The sequence below is a fragment of the Octodon degus genome, unplaced genomic scaffold (genome assembly GCF_000260255.1).
Source record: "Octodon degus isolate 3935 unplaced genomic scaffold, OctDeg1.0 scaffold00121, whole genome shotgun sequence".
NCBI lineage: Eukaryota > Metazoa > Chordata > Mammalia > Rodentia > Octodontidae > Octodon > Octodon degus.
Window position 1 is genome coordinate 3,973,969 of NW_004524697.1, and position 22,519 is coordinate 3,996,487.

The window sequence follows — 22,519 nt, forward strand, 5'->3', positions numbered from 1 at the left end:
AGTTTATATGCAACTTTATATGTAAAGGTTATATATATAAAGGTTAGTTATAATATTTAATAGACTATAAAGGCTAACTGGCTATTTGAGTAAAAGATAGCTAGAATTCCAAATTTCTGTCAGAACAAGTTCTGGAAATCAATGATGATTTAAATGTAATAAACAATTTACAGAACTAAAGAAAATACAACCTTAAATTGGAGAACTTTTAAAATATGGTAATAAAAATACAAGCCATAAAGAACCCTCTGTGAGTTTAATTATATAATCATAAAATTCTACACATCCAAAGCCATCGAAACGTTCAGTTTGAGATAACAACCTAGCAAACTGGCCTTTCATTATTTGGGAATTCACTTAAATGAAATCCTTGGCTTTTTCAAATGTACAACTGCTTTATGTTGAGGCACAAGGCAAAAAGAAACACTGAAAAACAAATAAATTATAATATTACTAAAAGAACACAATAATCTCTCGAGATGACCTCAAAGAAATATTACACATATATAGCCTAACAAAGAACTCAAAAATACAAACACATACTACAGACATTATAGACCACAATGAAATGCATATACAAAATGATATCAGAGGATTAAAATTTTGACAATGAAATGCATATACAAAATGATACCACAGGATTAAAATTTTGACCATTAATCACAATGTATCAACTTAAATGAATTAAGAAATACCTAGATTAGTAAAGACATACCCGTACTAGGTGTATGTTTGGATCACTGATGTGTAGACCAGCCAAATGAGGGAGCAGGACCCACCCTAGCTGCAGATGGCAATAAGTTTGTTGGCCGGACAAAATATATAGTGAAAGAGAGGAAATGTGCCCACTTTGGATGAGCTCCAATCTACACCATTGCCTTTGGACACTGGTCGTGCTTCCTGCTTTGGAGTTATCATCTTCTTGGGCCAAGCAGTTAGTTGATGTTCCAGCTCTGTGTTACACAGAGAGTCAATGTGGGTTCTTCTGCCTCTGCTCTCACAAGCCTACCTAATGAATTCCCTTGCACAATTATACACGTATCTCCTATTGATTCTGTTTCTCTAGCGATCTTGAATACAAAAGTGGAGATCAAAAATTCCTACCACCTAGCGACCGCATAGCTTAAGAGGAGGCAAGATAAAAGGAAATTATAAGTTCTTTAACAACTTTGAAAATAAAGGACCCCAACAGTGATTTTGATTGATAAAGAATAATTTTCCTGATGTGTTGTTTCCAAGTACATTTATGATGAAACATAGGTGTATTTCTGAAATAAGTGACATTTCTTCAAAAAGAACCTTGGTTAGGACTGTCAGGAGGAATTCCAGATAGTACTGCTGATACAGGGAGAAAAAACTGGTCTCGGATGGGTGACCTCCAAACCATATAGGGAACCTCCAAATGACATAGAGAAAAACGATCTCTGGACTGACCTGCACGAGTTCGTGTTTTCTAAAACCGAAGAATGAATTTTAGGAACAAATGGAGGTTATGAGCAGAATATATTTATTGAGAGAAAGAAAGCTCCTGTCCCGAGAGAGGGACAGGAGGGGGGGCCTGAGCGGGTAGTTTCCCGGGAAGCTGTCTCTTCCAGGGATTTTTAGTGTAAAACCATGTGGGGCTATGGTAGAGAGAATGGGAGCCCGCTTAGGTGGGCAGGAGGTGGGACAAAACTATGGTCAACCAATTGGATTACAAGCACCATTGCTCAGGTAAAACTGATTAAATCCAGTATCAAATGGGAAAGCGAGTCACGTAGCAAGCGGGCATTTATATAGAACAGGGTCTCTTCCTGTTGGGGGTTGGGTTAGTGACTCATTTGGGCTCTTTCAAGTTGACTGATACTATTTAGAATATCAATCCCCAATGCCCATCCGTAGGGAAGTATGTAGCTGTGCTTCCCCTTTTTGTCTTGGTCTTCAAGTGTGGTCCATATGGGAGTGTCTGTCTCTTCCAAGTTGCAAAGTCACCTTATCTTCCATCTTGTCTCCTTGAGGGCCTGGCCCTGTCTGACTGCCTATAATATTTCTGTCTAACTCGGCTGCCTGCAACACTGCTACCTTAGGAGATGAAAGCTCCACGTGTGCCACCATCCCTGAAAACCTTCAGGTAGGATAAAATAAGAAGACAATACGGATGATACAGACAATGAAATTGATGATATGGCCATGAACAGGCCTAAGCTAGTCCTGTTCATACATCTTCTTGTATCTTTATTTTTTTGTGGTACTGGTAATCAAACTCAGGACCTTGTGCTTGTCAGACCTTAATTTTAATTAAAATACTTAAAAGTTAAAGATAGAAAAGTTTTGTAGAAAAATGATATACAGAAATAAATATTTTTGCATAGCTCTATAATGTGTGTTTAAGGCTAATTATTATAAAAGAGTAGAAAAGATTTGAAAGGTTTATAAAGAAAAAAATTATAGCAATCCAAGATTAATTTACTACTGAAGAAAGAAAACTTTATTTATAAATTTAGAGTAGCCTACATGTACAGTGTTTTAAAAGTCTACAGTGTACAGTAACATCCTAGACATTTGCAGTTATTCACACACTTGCTGATTCACCCACAGCAATTTCCTATCCTGCAAGCCATGTTCAATGATGAGTACCATATATAGGTGTACCATTTTTGAAATCTTATATAACATTTTAACTGTATCTTTTCTGTGTTTAAGTATGCTTACATCCACCAATTACTATCAATGTGTTATCAGTGCTTACCCACTCAGTACAGTAACTTGCTACATAGGTTTGTAACTGTTGTAACTCAAGAAGGAGACAATGAGGCAAAAAGTCCAAAAAGATGGTAGTGCTTTATTTTAGCTGGTACCCAGCGGCACCTTCAGAGTCCAAGAGACAGAGAGGAGCCCCGAGTAAGGGGAGGCACAGTAATTTAAACCCAAAAACCGCAAGACCGCCCATCCAAGCAAGCCGATCACAGAAGCCAATAGCAGATGTTAATGTGGCTAAGGGGGCACATGACCTTTTACAGGATTGGTTGTAGCCCACCTGGAGGAAGCTGGACACAGAAGAGTTACCCCTTTGGTCTAGGTGGAGTACAGAACAGGGTGTGTGATCTAGGTATGCGGTCATGCTGACCTTATAAGGACAATGTGGCCATGGGTTGCTAGGAACACCTGTTTTTCTTCGCCTTAAGACATTCTCGGAACCAGGGCAGGGGTGAATCAGGGGACCAAGATGGAGTCATTGTAAGCAACTAGGGCAAAGTTGAATCAGAGAGCCAAGATGGAGTTACTAACGTCAGGGTATAACACGCCCTGAAGGGAGTGGGCTTAAGAAACAAAAAGTCACATTTTATAGTAGCTGACATGGTTTACTAAGACGGCACATACAGAACAGGATGGAGGCGTTTTGGTCAGGTTATAACAGTAACTAGGAGCAAAAGGCTATGCCATATACCCGTAAGTGTGGAGCACCCTACTAGCACCTTCTAGGCTTGTATGAATATTCTTTGACATTCATATAATAAATAAACTGCCTAATCACACATTTCACAGACTACATTGTAAGCAATACACAACTTCTTTTAGATAAGCTCTGTAAACTTTAACAAGAATATAAAGAACTCAACAAAATCAGATAAACAATAAATGTCCTAAATATTAAAAAATAAACAATAAGGTGAAAATTATACTTAAGAAACAAACAGGAATTCTAGAGCAGAAAAATAACATGAAAAAATGCAACATGAACTCGCAACAGTAGTACCATTCAAGCAGAAACAGAATCTACAAAATTTACAACAGGTTACTTGAAATATACAAACAGAATGAGGGAAGAAAGGTAATGCAACAGCATAAAACAAGCAAATAAGTGAGAGGAGTTTAAGAAAGCAAAGACAGAGCTAAAGAACCAGAAAGCTTATCTAAATAAGTAACAGCGAACACTGCCAAACCTCACCCAGAGTCAGGCATGTAAACCAGCCTGAGTGTCGGGGCAGGAGTACAGTGGCGGCAGAAGCAACGACTTGGGACAGAGTGCAGGGTGATGCTGGCTGTGGCCACCCAGTGACAGCATGAGAGGTACCCAGTTTTAAAAGTTGGCATCGTGCATGAGTATAAGCTAGTCGTTCTTGGCTCAGGAGGCATTGGGGACTCCGCTTTGACTGTACAATTTGCTCAAGGATTTTTTTGTTGAAAAATATGACCCTCCAATAGAAGATTGTTATAGAAAGCAAGTTGAAGTACAAGCACAGCAGTGTATGCTTGAAATTTTGGATACTGCAGGAGCGGAACAATTCACAGCAATGAGAGATTTGTACATGAAAAATAGACAAGGCTTTGCTTTAGTTTAATCCATCACAGTACAGTCCACATTTAATGATTTACAAGATCTGAGAGAACAGATTCTTCGAGTGAAAGACACTGATGATGTTCCAATGATTCTGGTTGGTAACAAATGTTACTTGGAAGATGAAACAGTTGTAGGAAAGGAACAAGATCAAAATCTAGCAAGATAGTGGAACAGCTGTGCATTCTTAGACTCTTCTGCAAAATCAAAATTGAATGAGATCTTTCATGACCTAGTGTGACAAATTAACAGAAAAACTCCAGTGCCTGGGAAAGCCTGCCAAAAGTCATCGTGTCAGCTGCTTTCATATACTAAGTACACTGGAGCTCGGAGACAGGTCTGAAGAACCATTGTCCAATTCAACAGTGCCAGCATTTCAACTCTGTTAAACCTACCAACATCTTGAATGGACTTCCCTGGGGTGGCACACCTGAGAGGCGGATACTCTGTCAGTTTGCAAATTCTAATCATTTTCTGGCATCACAAGAGAGATTTTTACTTACATAATAGTCCTAGAGTATGCGGCTGGTAAAACCAGAGTCTACAGCCAGTATTACTGCTAAGAGACATTTCTTCATCCATGGATGTTGTACATTTATGAAAATGGTGTACTGTATACTTTAACACACCCCATACTTTGGATTGGAGAGTATAATAATGTAAATCCTAAAGGCACCACTATTTTAGCATAATAAAAGAAAGTCCATAGAGCTCCTATACAGACTATTCCAGATAACTGTGCTTCTTTGATACTTGTAGCTTACTGTAATTTTTTTAAAAAATCAAGGTCATTGTCATTGTATGGTACAAAATAACTGCTTTAACACACCTACATAGTTTTTTTAATTTTTCAAAAACCTGTGGAAACAGTGACCTTGTCTTTAAAATCTGATGGCCCTTTCAGTATAATGTCTTAAAGACCTTGCCTTTATTATCTATTGGGAAGGAAATCTCCAGATCCCAAATTTCCTTATTGTATGTTTCCTTTTTTGTTTATATAGGGAACAACATTTATAGTTGTGTGTACAGTGGGGGTCTACAACAAGAAGTGTGTATTGTAAAACAACTTTTTAATGATTTAACAATTTTTGTAAATCATTTTCAGGCTTCTGCAGCTATAGATTCACACTGTGAATACCTTGCTTGCCCATGCATAAGCGTATTTACAATACCAAATATACAGACTTAGCATTTTTGCCTATTAGTGATTGTTTCTCATGTGTAACATTTTGGTTAAGATGTTAAATGGTGCACGAGTACTGTGGATGTGAATGTGGGAAGTGATTTTAATCACGTGTAATTGGTCACAAGGCCTCATTTGCAGTAACTATTGCTGTTGTATTTAACAATGTCTCGTTGGTTTGTATGTATTAACGTTTGGGTGTGAAGACTGTGTGTCTCTCCAACAGGGAGCCATGGTATGTATGTATGTATGTATGTATGTATGTATGTATTTTTTTCTATTTAATAACGATCTTTTATTGTCTCATTAAAATATCTCAGATTGGCTCTACAATCCAGAAGCTCATTTCTGTGGCTTGGATTAACTCTTGAATCTTACTCATCTGGCTGCTGAACTGTTCCCTTTTCAGAAACATAGATACCATCCAAATATTTTCTAATATCCTTGTTTCTGACTGTTGTGGCTTGCTGAATCAAAGCAGCTGAATTTGAAACAAACTCATGATCAAGGGGGTCATGCTGGGCTTCAGTTACAAGATGAGACCTGTGTATGCTCACTTCCCCATCAATGTTGTTATTCAGGAGAATGGGTCTCTTGTCGAAATTCGGAATTTCTTGGATAAAAAATACATTCGTTGAGTTTGTATGAGGGTAGGTGTTGCTTGCTCAGTATCTCAAGCCCAGAAAGATGAGCTATTCCTTGAGCCATGGTATTTAAACTGACCAACCTAATGTTACAACTACTTTGAGGTGACCAAATGTAAACTAAAAGCCTTAATTTAAGTGGCTCAATTTTGTACAACTTAGCATTAGTAGTTCAATAAATTTGGATTGTCATGTAAGGGCTTGCATTAAAAAAAAAATAAGTAACAACAAAAAAGTTTTCAAATCAAGGAAAGATATACATACCCAAGTACAGGAAGGCCAAATTCAACCCACATGAGACTTAAGACATATTATAATCAATCTGTCAAAAAAACAAGCTCGGGGAAGATCCTAAAAGCAGCAAGGAAAAAGAAGGAAGCAACACACAGGAGTTCCAGCAAGTCTAGGAGTAGATTTCTTAGCAAAAATCTTAAAAACCAGAGAAGGCTGAGGTATTTTCTCAGTGCTAATGGCAAAAGCTGTTAAGTAAGAATGTTGTAACCCATAAAGTTGCTTTTCAGAAATAAAGATAAAGACTTTTCCAGACAGACAAAAGCTGAGGGAGTTCATTTCTACCATCTCTGTCTCATAAGAAACTCTGAAGAGAGTTCTTCAAGCTAAAAGGATACTAGAGAGTAACACAAAAGCAAGAAAGTACTTTATGAAACTCACTGCTAAAAGTAAGCACTCACTAAAATTCAGAATATTCATCTATAGTGGTGGTATATATTATATCTTTAATAACAAAAAACAAAGTGTGCACAGTGCCAGCCTAGAAAGCACAAGGTCCTAAATTCAATTCCTGGTCCCCCCACCCAAAAAAAAGGCACGAAAGTGTTAAAAAATATCAACTACTACAATAATTTTTTAAGAAAAATAGAAAAAAAGATACATTTTGACATCGAAAGTATAAAATGTAGGAAAGGAAAGTAAGGTGAAGAAAAGTGTTGGAGCCGAGGAGATGGCTCAGTAGAATAAGCGCTTCCCTGGCAAGTGCAAGGGTCTGAGTTCAATCTCCGCTTCTGCCAAAAAAAAAAAAAGTGTTGAGTTCTTTAATGCAAAATTAAGTTAACAGCTTAAAATAATCTGTTACAGCTTAAAATAACCTATTACAAAATGTTTAGCACCTCTGACCATTAGACAAATGCAAATCAAATCAATACAGGGATTTCATCTTAATCCAGAAAAACTACCCATCATCAAGAACCCAAAGAGTAGCACATTCTGGTGAGGTTCCAGGAAAACAGAACTCTTCTGCACTGTTGGTGGGAATGCAAACTACTACAATCAGTATGGAAATCAGTATGACGATTCCCCAAAATGCTAAAATTAGAAATGCTATTTCACTCATCTACATACACCCTTTCTGGGTATTTTCCCACAAGCACTAAAAGATCTCACATGCAGCAGCACACACATGACTGTGTTTAACAGAGTTCACAACAGCTGGACCTTCAGAACAGCCTGCATAGGTCCATCAACAGAAGAACAGACGCAGAAACGGGGCACCTGTCGCCATCAGGTACTGCTTGGTCAGAAAGAATGAATCCGAGCCGTTTGTGGCTAGAAGGATGCCCCTTGAGAACATCTTGCTAAGTGAAATAAAGCAGACACAGAAGATTAAACATCACATTTTTTTCTTCTGTGTAGGTTAAGTATTTCTTTTTTAACTTTTATTTTTTACTAGTACATGTCAATGGTACACGATTACATTCACTGTAGAGAAATGGTACATGACATAAAATAGCTCACTCTCCCCCTTCATGAGTGGACTGAAGTATAAATAATTTAAAGACCAAAATGAAAGACCAAACAAGGAGTTAGGCCTTTTACAGCTGGGAAAGGGATCTAGGGATGGAGTGGAAAAGGGCGGGAAAGGAAGGAAATAAAAAGGTTTAAATTTTAAAATGTGCATGTACCAACCCATGATGAATATATTATGTATCACAAATGTACTAATAACAAGTTTATTAAAGAAAATTCGTACTTCTTAATAATTCATAAAAATAGGCTCCACTGTGTTTATTTTTGGATAGATTTCTTTCATCGCAAATACACAAGCCAGGCATCATCTACAACGACTATTTTCTCAAACTTCAAAATCCAGTAAGAGACACACAAATATAAGTGCTCTCTATCTTTCTACTAAAGAAAGGCCAAAGGATGTCATCCTAATGGGGGTTGATGAAAAGATGTTTGTGGGTTTCCAGGTAACCTGGTTAAAGCACGATTGAGACAAATTAGGCTAATCAGCAAATCAGGTTGTAGAACACAATTACCAGAAAAATGATGCTTTGTTCTAAGAAGTCCTCTAGTGATATCACTTGCTAGTCATCTGCTCTAAAGGAGTTGGCATTTTCATTAATGGAAATAAAAGTCTGATTGAATTTTACAGGCCAAAAATAACTTACTGGTTTGGCTCAGACTAGCAATAGCGTATAATCTAGTTCTCTTTGCTCAACAGACTATATGCTACTCACACAAATATACACAAACGCTTTTTTTCTTTTTTTGGTACTGAGGATTGAACTTGGAACCCTGAAGTTGCCAGGCAGGCACTTACGCTGCTGAACTATATCCCTGGCCCATGAACCCTTTTGAAACACCTAAATTCCTTTATTTTTATCTTTATTCTGTAAAAGTTAGCAAAGTACAATGGGAACAACCAGTACTCTGAAATTCATTTTACTGGATTTATTTATAACTGGTTCTTTGTTTCCTACTTTGTCCTTGGTCAAGTTATATTTAATAATCCCACACTGTATTTTAAAAACTATGAGGGAGCATACCTAAACATGTACAGTAAAAATAAAAAGTTTAAAATGCCAGGCTGAAAAGAAAAATGAAGGAAGGAGAATGAGGAAAAAAACACCCACAAAATTCTTTGGAAAAGGTGCCATTCAACTGGGAAAAGTAGTAGAACACTAGCCCTGAGCTTTACAAACACTTAAATCAGAAAACACTCACTTAAAAATCATTAGGCAACATATAGTATGAACAGTGTGTGACGCATAATATCAAAAATCCTGAAGGTTTACTGGATTAAATACCTTTATGAAAACACCTAATACATAATCCCTAGAACATTGTAGCTGTTCCATAAATATTCTTTCTTTCTTTTCTCTTGAGATTTTTTGCAATAAATCTATTTTAAGCTGAGGTCCAAAAATGGTATCTGATAAATGCTACTTTATCCTTTTTTATTCAGAATATTTCTTTTTGTCTCAAAGAAAAAGCAACGTATAAGATAACTGATAATATAGAATTCCAGGATTATACAATCTGAGCAAAATACATTTGCTGCAACATTCATTATGAACACATTCACTGCCCACTCCTGACATATCCTAAAGAAAAGGTATTAATTTAAAAAGAAAAAAGACAAATAAAAGTATTAGCAAGCTGTGGCAAATACATTCTATTCAAATAACCAAAACAGCATGGTCTTGCACATGGTATCCTAAAATAATATGCAGAAGGCTGCCAGCCCTGCAGTGTCAATGTGCTAATTAATTAGGTTTCCTTAGAATAAAATAGTATGTCAAACAATACTCAAGTTTTTCTACTTCTGAAGAGCAGAACAGTACAACAATATCTAAGAGAAAAGGGCCCTGGAACATGGCAGCACACATGACACATCCAGATAACTGAAAACAGTTCTAAGCAAATTAACTTGAGTAGCTTTCTTTCTGCTTTAAATACTCAAAAGGATGAAGAAGTTGTCTGTAATGGAAAGACTGACATTTTTCTTCCTTGCCATAAGCTTGTCATGTCCAAAAGGTGAATGATTTTCAACAGAATTGCAATGAGATTAATTTCCAAGGGCTGCCACTGAAGCTAGATGTACGAATGGTTCACTAAATGGCTTCTCCTATACGCAAAACACAATTTTGGTAATTTCTTTAATTTTATAAAAGTATGTCATTTATTTGAAACGGTTAGGGAATGAGTTCTTCAGGTTGCGAACATAGGCAACAACTGAGACTTCTACTCTACATGGATTAAGAGTTTCTAAGAATTGGAACCCAGCAATGTGTTCACACTGTTGCAGGTAAATTTTAGCTTTGCCGGTGCAGAAGCAGCACAGTAAGTTTTAAGCGCCTTGGGGTCACTGTCACGCTGCTCTAACATCATGACACATCTGTGGTTCCCATCTAACCTCAGCCTTCTAGCAAGTGGGGGATGGCAGGTTGTGTTTTCCATCTTGTTCTCAATTTTATTATGTCTACCACCCGCCCACCCAAACTGGAAGACAAGCAGACTTAGAAACCCTCAACAGACTTTTTGGAGGAGAAGGGAGGAATGAATAAAGCTCATGGGCAGAAAACAGATGAAATAAACTTTAATCTCTTCTTTCTGCGCAAGAGCAGAGACTATATGCAGGATTCTTTGTCCTAAGCCTGGACCTTAGCAGGGTATTCGGGCATCCAGTCTGGGCCCCAGCACTGAGTACAAGATTGCAGTGAAGACGCCACAGTAATGGCAATGACAGTGACAGGAACATCACCACTACCACTATCACCATCTTTGCCATCATCCTCTATTTGAGCGATGTTCCCTGTGCTCCTGATACTGCTCTAATAAGAACTTTGCTTATACGTACTCACAATCCAGTGAAAGAGGCACCCTTCATGCACCTAATGTTCAGACACAAAGGTTAGGTAACTTGCCTGAGGTTACAAAACAAGTGGCAGGTGTGGGATTTGAACTTGCGTGGTCTGACTAACTCAACACTAACTCAACCACTGCGATGGAAGCACACAATACTCAATGGAGATTTAGTCTATGCTACCTGTGCTAAACTTTGATTAGAAAACACTGTTGCATGTATACTCTTGGCCCTGGGAAATCCAGAGAACACTAATTTCTTTGCTTCTTTTTCTGCCTACCAATTTTACCATCCAAAATTTTCATAAGGTCAGTTCCAATGTGTAATTCAAAATTCAGCTCAAATATTACCTTATCCAGATGCCTTTTCTGACCACCTGACCCAAAACAGCTTTTATTCTTCCCCAAAGGACAGACACTACTAGGCTCAAAATGTTCATTATTATACGACTATAAGAAATCTTCATTGCAATCTCCCTACTCATCTCTCTCCCAGCCTTCCTCAGATCTCCATGACGGAACCAGTTTCGAAATGACACTTTTCATTTTAATAAACAGTTTGTAGGTCATCACACTAAATAAAGATTTTCTTCTCATACAAGTTTGTGAAGTTCTGTGTTAGAGAAAGTTAAATTTCATCAAGCTATTTAGGCTCATGGATCTTTAAGAGTGCAAGGAACAGTTTTGCCAACCTTTCTCTGGTCAGAGGAATTTCTTTGAATTTTCAAGTCTCTCCTTAAAAGAAGACTGCTGGCTCTAGCCAGGACCACAGACAGATGTATTAGCTATATGAAAGCCTGCACACTGCTGTAAGCACCCCTCTCCTATGAAAGTAGTGGTTTCTAACAAGGTTAAATCAAGGGAAAAGCAAGTCGCAGTGCCTCCCAGATTCCCATGAGGATCCAAGGCAGCATAAGCATGCTTCATGGTGCTGCTTGGAAAGCCCATGAGGCAGCACCGTAGTCTCCATCCTACCTGAGAGAGGCCTGAGGTTCTGATCTACGTACGAAGGAATATGCCCCAGCTCCCCCAGGCATTAAAGGGTAGGTCAGGGTTCAAATTCTGAAGCGTCTGGGGCGGCCCCTTCTCTCACTGTCCACTCCACGCCTTCATCCTTCATTTCTCTCAGCCACTGCTGAACACCACAGGTCTGGGCTTCCGGGAAAGCCTGACGAGGGGCGGTTGCCAAGCCGGGGCAGAGGGCAAGGCCAGCACACCTCCTTCTCCCCCACCCCCAGCCTTCTGGTACAGTCTGCATATCCTCAGACTACAGCTACAGCGAGCTTTTCTTAATACTCCACCAATCCGGAACTATGGATTCTAAGGGCCAAAACAAAGAAGGAATATTTCTAATTGCTAGTTTCTACAGTATAACCATTTCTCATCCCTTTAGCATGTTAAGATCTGAAAAGGAGAAAAAGTTTTTCCTCACTGCTAAATTATGAAGTATTTTCATCATAAAAGTCTGAGGCAAGGTTTATCAAACTTATTCCCATTCTTTCTTTTCCTTCATATAGTACATGAAATTGTTATATTGTAATTAATGGGCACTAGATACTACTATCTTAATGCAATATAAATTTATTTTAAGAAACTTATTTTACAGAAATCCTGCACAGCACTCTTTTGCTTAAGAAAGGAATATAATCTAGTGATGTCTAAAATTCTAGGATTACTTTTATAGAGATGGCATTCATGAATTAGAGCTCTACTAATCTATATTTTGACAGCCCCTGAAAATATAGTTCCTTCCATTTCTCTGAGGAGAAAAAAAAAAAAAAAAGAGCTAAAATTTATCTTTCCTGGGCCAGCCAAATGGCACAGCGGATTAAAAGCACCTGCTTAGGCAGATGCAGCAGCCCGGGTTCAATTCCCAGTGTGCGGTGCTGGCCCTGCCCTCAGGGCATACTAAAATGGTGACTGAGACTGGACATGATGGTGAGCGCCTGTAATCCCAGCGCTTGGGAGGCTGAACTCAGGCAGATCAGTATGAGTCCGATCTATGTAGTGAGACCCCGCAGACCCTTACTAAAATACTAAATAAATTTAAAAGAATAAAATAAAATTTACCTTCTCTGATACACATGTACCTTTCAAATGAAACTCTGGATATCTGCGCAAAGAGCTCACTTTTATATGTATAAATTTTAAATAACTATGATTTTTAAATAACAAGAGTTCATCATGGTAACATCCAGGAAACAAAATAAAATGCAAAGTGGCTCTGCGGTTAGGCCCTTATCACATCATTGCACCATTATCACCAAACTAATTTGTGTGCATGACAACGGGACAACAGCACTCTTCGTATCACTGTACCAAGTAGTACAGCCTTATCCTGCTTCAAATTCCATCCTCTTTTTAGCAGGTCCTGAACATGCTAAATATATTCCAACATAAGACTCCTCTCACTATTAAAATATGAATTAGGAAACAACTATAATTCTATATTATCCAAGATCTAGTTTTTTGTTTTTTTTTTTTTTTTTCACTATTTCCTAGAGAACTATCAAACACTAAGTATCTCTTTGTTACCCGAGAGGAAGTCAAGTCACCAGGTGGGGTCATTACACACTAACTTAAAGGCAGCTGGTCTGTTCATATTAGGGTTTAAATTACAATGTCAATTGAAGCCACATGGTGATGTGGGCACATTTGTCATTATTCAATCCCACGAGACATTTTTAAAGCACATCTGAATTTATGCTTATCTAGCTTCTTAAGAGACCAGCAAATCTTATCCCAGCAGACTCAGCCTGCCTCATCCTACCTGTAGCTGGGCAGGAGGAACAGCATTCATTGCAAGCTCAGTGTCAGCAGATCTTACCTGCAATTACAGACTGCCCAAAGAGATTAGCAAATGTGAGGACAACCCTGTCCCCACACGGACAGGTTAGTTAGCATTTGAAGGCAAGACAATAGCTTGCTGGGTTACAGGAACTGCAGGCATGAGGAAGTACAGGCGGTTTTATGCCACTTTTGCTGCTTTACAGAACGACTAAGAGCCAGGTATGGTGGTGTATGTAATCGCCACAAGTGGGAAGCTGAGGCAGGAAGACTTCTGTGTTCAAAGCCAGACTGGGCTACACAGTAAGTTCAAGGCCAGCCTGAACTACATGCCCAGACCCTAAATAAGTAAGTAAATAAGTCAAGGAAAAAATAACTTTAAAATACAATGACTGTGAAGAAATTAAAATTCACTCCAAGAAAATACAAAACCAAATCAAGAATTTAAAGGTATCCTGGACAGAAAGGGATTATACTCAGAAAACTTAAAAACATGAGATGTACTTTGAAGGTAAGGTGGAATGAGAGTTAGTTAGTCAGGCCTCCGTCACTTTTTGGAAGACTACTGTCTGGTCTTAAGAGTCAGTAGTATCTTTTAAAACATAAGTAACTTTAGTGACAAGTAGTCACAGATACCTACAGGATGAAGAAGTAAAAATAATAAAAGTACAAGATTTATGACAAATAATTAAGGATATTCCAAGCCTTGTACCTAATACTAATTCCAAATCCCAGATGCAGACGTCAGACTTAAAATTAAACAAATAAATGACATTATAAATATTTGAGCATGCAAAATCAAATCTTATGAGCAAATACAGTTATTAAATCAGCACTGAAAATTAACACCTGCAATTTATCCCAATTCCAGGTGAGCATTCAGCTGAGGAAATCTAAAGCCTTAAATTTTCAGGTTTCCCAAAGCCTTCCCTGACTTACTCATAGCAACAAAGAAGAAAAGCCATTCTGAAGATTCAGTCTGAATGTACCTGCAGCCTTCTATAAAATGAAATCCTAATCTGAGATCTACGCCCAAGTCCATCTCTCAAAACAAATGCTTAGACAAAACTGATTACTAGTTTCTTTTATTATCAGAAAATGTAATCTCACCCTTATCTATAAACATAGTAAAGGCCTCAATCTACATTCAAACCCACAGAATATCTATGGAAGAGTTGGCATGAAAGTTTGAAAGATCTCCAATCTTTTTTAAAAAAAGTTTTGAATATGGTGTAAATAGCCCTTAAGCAGTAAAACTTTCCAAGTTGATAAGTGTGTGCTGCAAATTTAAATTGCCCTTTTAAACAACTCCAGGCATGTACAAAATATACTTATGCCTAAACACTGCATATTAACATGTATTACATCTGACAATAAGAACTCCAATTAGTTTACATCATTAGTCTCCTTAAGGTTCTATTATCTGTTAGTGCTTTTAACTCTCTATATCCTAAGCAAACATAGTAAAATAATGGTCATGAAGCAATTAGTTGAGCCATTAAGGAAATATTTAATTATTTCCTAATAAAATGACCTTAAATCCATTTACAAGTAGGATAGTTGAAAACTAAAGTCTTAATTACTTTTACTACAGTTAATATCCAAATGCTTTCCTTGGTTCTCTAGCTTCCCTGCAGTAAATTTATACACACAGCATAAGAATAAAATTTGTGTTAACTAAAACAGCAAATAAACCAATAAATTATCAGTAATGTCAATGTGGATGGTTACAGTACATCGTAGTCTCCTTTCTATGACAGTCTATGGCTTTTGGTGTAATCATTTCTTTTATAAGCCACCTGGACCCTCTTGGTAAATAAGATTTGTTCCAAATTCCTTAAATTCATATTCTTTACAATGGTAATTAAAATGGTACTTTTCTTTAACTTGAAAAAAATTCAAGCTTTGGGATAATACTGATTGAAAAAAAGAGTACCATTTGTTAACTACATTAACTCAAACTTGGGAGATTCATCATTCCTTTTTTATTTGGTTTTCTTTTGGTTTGGTATGCATGTCCACAGAAGTTTCTATAAATCTTTATTTTATATATCATGACTAAAGATTTTTTTATTGCTAAAAAAGTCAGGTATGATAAAAAGCATAGAAAGTTGTACAAAAATAAATTGAATTTTTCTTGACTGCTACATTTCAAAAATGAAATAGCATAAAGCTGGACCTGGAGGAAGACATAACAGAGACCATTTTATGTCTGTTTCGAGGGCTCTGTTCAAAAGTCTTTGTAGCTTCTATGAAGTTTCCATAATAATAAAATCTTTCAGCTCAAAGTAGGGGATGATTCAGCAAGGGGTATGTTGCTTTAGAATGACTTGGGAGCACGTTACAGATAACTCATGCAGGCTAGCTTAAGCAACACGGTATTTATTCTAAGTACTCAGGCAAATGTCACAGCACCTAATCTCACAGGAAGCAGCAGATCCTTCGGCAGAGATAGCCTTTTTTGTCTGTCTATCCCTCTCCCGATCATACTTCATCTCTGTTTCTTAAAAAAAAAAAAAAAAAGCCCACTTCCCTCCTTTCACTGAAGGCTGGCTTCTTCAGAAGACTTTAGGTTTTCTGCTCCTACAGCTCTGCTTTGTGTGGCATTTGGGGACCTGGTACCACACACGCAGACCAACTGCACACCATCTCTGGTGGACAAGGCCACGGACGCAGCAATCCCAGCAGCGTAGTAGTAACGCATCTACTCCGGCTACCCCCATGCCAATCACCTGTGGCTGTGGGGCAAAGCTGCTGCTTCCACCCCACAGATGGGGACAGAGAACTGAAAACAGGATAGAGCTCCAGATGGAAGAAGCATCGGTGTTACAAGAGGATGCTGAATTAAAATGTTACCCAGAAGACAAGGTATATCACTGGATATAAACAGAAACAAAGCTGCATTTTAAAAATTCTCATTTATTTATTTTTATTTGCTATGGGGTCTCACTACACAGTTCAGACTTGTAGTGAGCCTCCTGTCACAGCCTCCCCAGCACTGGGATTACAGGAGTGTGCCACCATGCCCAGTTTCAGCACTGGCATGGCATGTGGTACGGAAGACTGAACTCAGGTCCTTGAGCTTGCCAGGCAGGTGCTCAAACCACCGAGCTATCTCCCCGGCCCCTATAGGTGCATTCTGATTCTTTCCTACAATTTAGTCTTGCAGCCTGCCTTTCAAAGCAATGACAATTCAAAGACTGTACATGTATCAGTAGCATTCGTCTCTTCTAGTGAAATGGTAGCTAAGAAGTCTTTCATGGGATGTGGTCCAGATACTTCTCCAAGCCTTTCCAAAGTAGGAAGGCCCCACATACAGAAGAAAGAGTTGTACTAATAGTCTTTAGACAAGATAGCATGTCTACGTCTTGTGCTACAACTACTATGAAGACAATATGCAATGTATTATTGTAACTGTCCTACTAACCTGTTTTGAAACTGTCTCACTGCTATTTCTTTCTCAAAAAAGTTAAATAAAAAAAAAAAAGAAAATAGACATTGTTCTATGAGGGGCCATTAACATAGAAGCAAGGATGAGTCAGCTCCAATTGGAGGATCCTCCTGTTTTCAGCCTCCCCAGTGCTGGGATTACAGGTGGGCGCCACCACACCCAGCCTCAATTGCTGTCTCAGTGCACCCCGGGAGGCAAGGCACGCTGGGGATCAAACTACAACCTTTTATACAACACACATAGAGAAGCACAACAACAAATGTTTGAATGCACTAACACAAGCTCTCCGTGCTGTCTGGATGGGACCAGCACTACTGGTCACTGCCCTTCATGTCCACTTAAGATGCAACCTGTGGTTCACTCTCTACTCACACAGGACTCTTCAATTCACATTTTTGGTTCAACTGTCAAACAAAGCTACAACTACCAAGTAGATCTTTTTTAAAAATATTTCTTGAGTAATTTTGGAGTAATGAGAAGTTCACACTTGGAGGCATTTGACAACTGAGACATCACATGTTGGGCACGCGCCATCTTATAATTATTGTTCCTATCCCTGTAATTTGGAGTTTCTACTTGCTGTCCTGATACACATACCTAAGCACACACATATACGCATATACGCATCTGGTAAAGCTCTACTTTGGAAAATGAATGTTATGGTTTACACTTGAGGTCCCTCCACCAGAGCCTCACGTGTTCATGGGGGGCCTTTTGGGCCCTAGCTGGATCTGAGGTGTGTGGTACTAAATTAGTCCACTGATTGGAATTAGCATAGTTCTGAGTGTGGCTGACTGGACTTACTGAAGACAGAAGCCCCACCCTGGGAGTGGTGGCCTGGGTAAAGTACAAAGGGACCAAAAAAAAAAAAAGGCAGGCTTGTTTCTTTGCTTTTGCTGCTGCTTGCTGCCTTCTGCCTACCACACCATGAACTATCTCTCCTCTGTGACACTCCTCTGCCATACCACCTCTTCCTGGAACCTGTTGACTTGGGACTGAAATGTCTACCAACTGAAGGCTGCAATAAACCTGCCCTCCTTCAATTTGGGGTGATGGTTATTTTGTCCCCGCAGTGAGAAAGTATCTAAGACAATGACCCCAAACGTTAGTTCTTCATAGACCTTTCTATTTCCACTTCCCAGGCTTAATTCCTTCCACTTTAGTATTTAATAATATAATTATCACCGTCTTCATGTTCCTAGTCACAAATGAGGTTGTCACTTCCCTAAGGACAGCTTAGTCAGCTCTGTATCTTCAATCCTCAAACACAAATCTAAAAAAGATTTCACAAAATAGTTTTTGAAGTGACAGTCACTAAAAACAAATAAATTCAATAAAGTTTCATGGAGATTTATAATAGCTACAAAATGAATTTCTAAAGGAAAGATAGGCCACTCCAGGCCACTTTGAGGATTAAAAAAATAGAAGGTATACTTGCACACACGGAAGTGACTTTGGTAGGGGTATGGGTGCTGTTTTATTAGTATGCAAATAAATGGCACCTGGAGAAGGAAGTCTATTCTTGCTATCAGCAGTCTATCGTACTCACACCATGTGCAGTCTGGGTCCGCCTCTGATTTCCCTCACAGAACTGTTTGGACTCAAATCTTCCAGCATGAATTCGTCAGAGGAATACTTCTTTTTGGCAGTATTAGGGATTGAATTCAAAGCCTTTACAAAGACCTATATCCCCAGCCTTTTCACTGTAAAAAAAAGTTTTAGACATCTTACTGGGTTGCTAAGTTGTCAAGTTGCTCAGACTGAGCTCAAGCTTACGATGTTCCTACTTCAGCCTCCCTTGGTGCTGACATCACAGCTATGCACCACCTACACCGGGCTCAAGTACCCAGAAATGTGCCAGTTGTTAAACTGTTGTATGTCAGCTCCAGGCCCACCCTTCTGTACTCTGCTTAGTGAAACTGCTTCTGGAACTCTGTAACCATTTCCTGTCAGCTGCCTCCTTGTTAGATTTTGCCATGGGGACTCTAGAGAAAGACAGGAAAACTGGCAGAAGAGATGGATTCCTTCCCTTGTGCTAAGGGCGACTCACTCTAGCAGTTGGCATGATCCCAGTCTCCACACTCTCACCCCCAGAAAACCAGCCTCATTACTATTTAGATCCCCAAACAGGCAGCCAGCCAGTGCCCCAGCCTGACCTGGACCCCAACTTAGCTCTCCAGTGAGCACAGTTTTAGACTCCCACCTTACTCCCTGCTCGAACCTCTATCCTCCCAGCTCTAAAACAGCAGTGTTCTTGCAGTCACTGTTGCTACAGTATCTTCCTTTTCTCAGAGCCCCAGTACATCTTACCCACTATAAATATAAAACCCACTCCTACTACTGCCCTGCAAAATTTCGTCTATACTTCAACTAACCTGTAACCCTTTCTAGGTCCCTTGCTTGCCAACACCAAAGAGGCCTGGAAGTGACTTTGTGGAAAAGTGTTTGCCATATCTATGCCTTCTCCTATGTTTCTGATGGGAGACAAAATACATGTGGGGAGAAGGCATTATTCCAGTTTGCAGAAAAAAAAAGACAAAAAATCATTTCATTTATTGACAATTAAATAAGTAAAAGCATAGGCTTTTAATAAACCATAACTCAAAGTAATACAATGTACTGCTACATGTAAAAAATTATTGGTTGGCTGGCTAGGTGGTAAAACAGCTATAATTCCAACAACGGGGAAACAGGCTGGAGATGTCAAGTTTGTCCGCAGCCTGGACTACAAAGTATGATTCTGTCTCCGAAACAAACAAACAAACACGAAATAGGCTTAGCCCAACCACTCAATGACTAAAGAAATCATTTTCATTTTATATATTCATAATACAGAAAGAATGAGCACGAAAATCCTGACATGGCTGAGGTGTGTTAGTAGAAAGAAAAATCATTCTCCACCACAGAGATCACAGAAGCAAGACTAATAAGGTTAGGAGAGCAAGTGTTTCCTCAGCCTCCAAATCAACCCAGTGGCAGGGAGGACTGCTTAACACTAATTCATTAGGCAGAAGTGTAAAAGCTTTAGTGTCAAAGAGCCACAACCCCAGTTGTAAACTTTGATAGGTTAGAGAATAAGGAAGAGAGAGTACAAGGAGCCACTTCCACAAAGACACAGTCTAGGTGCTATTTCAGTTTAAGTCACTTTGGGTCACTTCTGTTGGCTTTTCTTTTTTCCTCCATGTGATCGTTGATTTAGCCAGGAGACACCTGAAGTTTAAACAGCAAGTCTTGTAACACACCTAATAAACCCCTGGAATCACACCTAAAATTTCTTTTGAGAGGGATTTTTTTGTTTTTGTTTTTGGCTGGCTCAGGCTGCATTAAGGTTGGGTCTGGGGATCGAACTGTGGTGCCCTGCACCTGACTAAGCTTTCCCAAGCAGGGACTTAAACAACTGAGCTAACCCGCAAGGCCCGCTAAAATTTATTTTTACGGGGCAGGCAGAAAATAATTTTGTAATTTATGTGATAATTTAGGATATGATTTCCAGTATACAGGTTGGTTTCTTCCTCACTCTCTCTGTCTTCTTCCCTTAGAGCATCTCAATGCTAAAATAATCAGATATTAAAAGATTAGTTTACAAAAGAATGTATAGCCTAAAAACAAAGCATCTCATTCATGAAATAGGCAATGCACAATATATTATACATTGTACATGAAACTTATATTTGGGCAAGGAATACACAAAATCACTAATGATCATTATCTTCGGGTAGGAAGGATCATAATTGAATTTATAGTTTTTTGTGTAATTTCCCTTTTTTACACTTTCTATAATATAACTCACAAAAATGTATATTTTTAAAGTAAATAAAGTATTTTGAAAATAAGCTATATTTTAAAATCAAGATATATTTTGAGAGTAAATAAGTAATAAATAATTTAGAGCACATTCATTGAAAAACACGTTTCTGGGCAGAAGTCCTGAAGTCTAGGAAAAGAAAATACTCAGCTGCTTTTCATTTATCATTTAACACAATGAATTCAAAATAAATTTGCATAGTTTAAATGTTTTCTGTCTTTCAAGCATTCTTGAACCTATATACAAATTAACCTTATCCAAGAAAAAAGGGGAGAATGGCCTGTATAAAGTTATACATTAAATCTCATCTTAGGTGCTCTGATAAATTTGCCTAAAAGAGGCATAAAAATATTGCCATTAAGTGGATTTTACGTCTTCTTTACAGATTTTGCAGCCAAGGAAGTTAAGAGGAGGCAAGGCGCTGGGCCCGTTCACAAAGCTCTGAATAGTGACTGCACTAGAAAGTAGACCATATCAGAGATCACATGTACTTTAAATATATAATATCAGCCAGCTTGTATTTTTAATCTGCCAACTGCCAGCTTGTCCTTGGGGAGCTACATATTACACATACTAAATAAAATTAAACATAGATACCACTTATCTGGGATATTTAGTATTCACAGGGATTAATATTTGCAGTTATTAACCCAATGATTAAAATCTGTAGCTGCAGCCCTCCCCCCCAGGGCCACCTCGGCGAGGCCGGCAGCAGCAGGCAGAGCGTCTCAGAGGTGGCTTCGCTCCAGCACTGACCACTCACCCATCTCCGGGTCACCGCAGAGTGCTGCGGTGAGCTGAACTGCCTTCCTAGGAATCTTCTGAATGAACTCTGGGCTGTTCAGTGTTTCAAAATCCCAGTCAGACAGTGACAAGAAAACACCAGAATACCTCATCCTCCTCAAACCAAGGGTCAGCTGATCCTCCACCGGGCTTGTACCTCTCATGAGATTCACACACTGCTCAGCAACAAATTGTCACAGTTCACAACAGGAGGGAGGGTGGGAGGCCCCACAAGGAAATAAACTTTGTCAGGATTTCACCTCTGTTACTTCTGGGGGCCTAATTAATGTTAAATTACAATGTTACATGTAATGTTCCTGAGCTGTAGGTCCCTTTCTTTTATTTATTTATTTTTATTTTTAAAAGTACAAATTAGAATTAAAACAAAAAATTACAAGTGATACAGATTTTCACTTAACAAAGTAATATGAATTTCATAGTATTTGTTGTAATACAGTGTTGTTTTCCAACCAGTTATTCATATTACCAGATACATGCATGTAAAATTGGAAAAAAGAAATGTATAAGAAATTAGGAAGAGAAAAAGTACAGTTGAAAACAGACAAAGCATTATTAACTCCTTCTTCCCATAAACCTGCTGAATATTCCAATACATTTTTTTTATTGAGAAACAAATATCAATGAGACACTTTCCAAGCTGATTAATAGGCCACTTTCAGTAATTAATACATTGCACATTGTTATCTTCTCAGCAGTCATCCACAGCACAAGAAGTAGCCATGACATCCCGTCCAAACACTACTACTACAAATCCTTCCTCTCACTGAACCAAGCGAAAGCAGCTGTACATCTATTCTGACTATTCTGTATATACAAATACAAAATGGTCCTTCCTCTGTATCCCCCCTCTCCAGTTCAGTCCTGTCAGAGATGGGTAGTCTATTGGCATCTAAATATTATAGGTGCTTGAATTCAGCAA

The 22,519-nt window shown here is 38.5% G+C and overlaps 1 protein-coding gene and 1 pseudogene across 2 annotated transcripts in view; one reads left to right on the forward strand and one right to left on the reverse strand.

Moving 5' to 3' along the window:
• Galnt7 (polypeptide N-acetylgalactosaminyltransferase 7) overlaps positions 1 to 22,519 on the reverse strand; it is a 171,458-nt gene that overhangs the window by 135,617 nt on the left and 13,322 nt on the right. The gene's annotated exons all lie outside the window — the stretch shown is intronic.
• LOC105743374 lies at positions 3,417 to 4,661 on the forward strand (annotated as a pseudogene).